We start from the raw sequence: 2,553 nt of genomic DNA on the forward strand, positions 1-2,553 counted from the left end.
TCTATTATATGTGTGTGTATATATATATATATAGATATATAAAATACATAGGCATTATTTAAAATTTTAATAATATTTAACAATACTACTGTATTTCATATGAAATAAATGCATCTTTGTGGAGCGTGAAAGACTTCTTTCAAAAACATTAAAAAAAACATCTTACCAACCTGAACAGTAGTATATTAGTGTTTGCTATTGAAATGTCTTATGTCATATTTTCAAAGACCATATCTTTTTTAAATCATGATCATCAGTATGCTCAGTTTTAAATGGCATTCTTTTAACTCATAACGCTTAAGCTAAACAAGCTTATACTGGCTCAGTATTAAAACAGCCTATCAAAAAAGATGACTAAAGGTCCAATTTAATATCACAATGTAAATTGTTCTTAGCTATTTTAAGGCTGAATTTCATTTATTATTACTGAATAACTACATTAGGCCAAACCAACAAAAATATATATTTTTAAAGTGTCAGATCAGATGGATAGAAATAGATTAAATGGCTCCCTAAGATAGCAATTGCCCAGTATCTCTTTTTAAAGTGCTGGTGAGCTGAGCTCTTTTAGATAAATGCTTTCACTGCCACTTTGCAGTTTCAGACCATTATGCATGGACACATCTGTGTCAGTCCAACCTCCTTATTGCAGACACATTTTATCTTATGAGCATCCCCTTAATCCTCCTGGGAAATCTGCAGAGATGGTCCTAACTGTCAGCAGACAGAGACGAGAAATCGAGAGTGTTTGTAGTTTGGGAATGGAATGGGCCAAACATGGCAGCCACATGACTGACTTTGCCAGTCTCTTACAGGTATGAGTGTCTGTGTGTGTGTGTGTGTGTGTGTGTGTGTGAGAGAGAGAGAGAGAGAGAGTGGGGGGGAGGGGAAGAAAAGATTGAACTTTTTTAGTCACTGACTACGTTTACATGGACATCAGTAATCAATTATTTACCTTATTCTAAATAAGCCAATATTATGACTATGGTATTTACATGAGTTGCTTTTGTTTACATGTCTATACTGCACTTCAATAATGCAACTAAAATAGGAATATTCCACATGTCTTAATTTGATTTCTGTTTACTACGATTATGACTTTAGCCGGATTAAGGTAATCAAAAATCTCTGTATACATGGTAGATTCTTAATCACAGTATTGTCTTAATCGTATTAAAATTGGAGTAGTGTTGTCCATGTAAACGTACTGACTGTGTCAGTCTCTTCCCCCCATTAAATAATTTAGCAATGTTACAAAAAAGTTGCGTTTTTGGATGCAGTTGGGTCACGCATAAACTTTTAAAAACATTTTAGAAAACAATTTTAAAATAATGTCATCAAATGATGTGCAGTTTACATATGTTACACGCTCACATGCACACAGGGCTGAATATTGTTTTGCCAGTAATGTATCTTGTCTTTTGCCTTGCCTTGCCTTTTGTGTTTTTGATCTTGGACTGTTAATCTGTTTTGTGATCGTTTGCTGCCTGCCTGGACCTTCGCCTGTTTTATGGATTACTTTTGATTCTGCCCTGAATTATTATTTTGCTGTTGCTTCGACCCTGCCTGTCTAATTATGTTTCACTAAAATAAAGCCCGAATTTGGATCCATGACTCCGTTGTCACGCCCCGTTTCGTTACAACGTATTTGGATTAAATGATCATTACTAAATTGCTGCTTTGAGAAAAGTTTTATTTTTTGTCACAAATTAATCTTTTTATTAAATTACACAGCCAAAATAAAATATTTTTTACCTGCAGTGTTATACCTGGTAGATTTTAAGTAGGCTCAAATAACATCATTTTTACCTCAAAAACTAAACCAAACTTCAACATATGTGTGTAAAACAACATAATCTGTACATTTTAATTAAAATATTTTTAAAAAGTGATTGAAAAATAATTTTCTTCATATAGCCTAATAATTTTAATATTAATCCTAATATTAAATTATTAAATATTAAACCAGATCACAATGCTTCAATACAATATTTGCATACATTTCTGTTCACAGTTTAAAAAAAGCAGTTGCCTGCATTGGAAATTATTATAAAACCCACAACTATTGATATTATTTAAACTATGACACTATGACATTTTTACATCATGAGGAATTACAACAATGGCACATATAAGTCAAGTCAAGTAACCTTTATTTATATAGCGCTTTTAACAGATTGTGTCAAAGCAACTGTACAGCATTAATTAGGAAAATATTGTGTCAATAATGCAAAATGATAATAGTAAACACTCAATTTTCAGTTAAAGGCAGTTCATCATTGAATTCAGTGATGTCATCATCCAGCTCAGTTCAGTTTAAATAGACTGTGGTCTTGTCCCGGTGGCCGTCTAGGAGACAAGGTCCTCACTGGGGATTTGTCTTTGTGGCTCATCTAGTTGTCCTGACCTCCGCTGACATTCAGGGCTGTAGAAGTCCTCTCTAGGTGCTGATCCACCGTCTGGGCTGGATACGGACTGGATCCGGGTGACTGCAGTGACCATCTGATCTGGATACAGACTGAATCTGGTGGCTACGGTGACCTCGGAATAAGA

Source organism: Sinocyclocheilus grahami, unplaced genomic scaffold (genome assembly GCF_001515645.1).
Source record: "Sinocyclocheilus grahami isolate Dianchi unplaced genomic scaffold, SAMN03320097.WGS_v1.1 scaffold196.1, whole genome shotgun sequence".
In the NCBI taxonomy this organism is placed as follows: domain Eukaryota; kingdom Metazoa; phylum Chordata; class Actinopteri; order Cypriniformes; family Cyprinidae; genus Sinocyclocheilus; species Sinocyclocheilus grahami.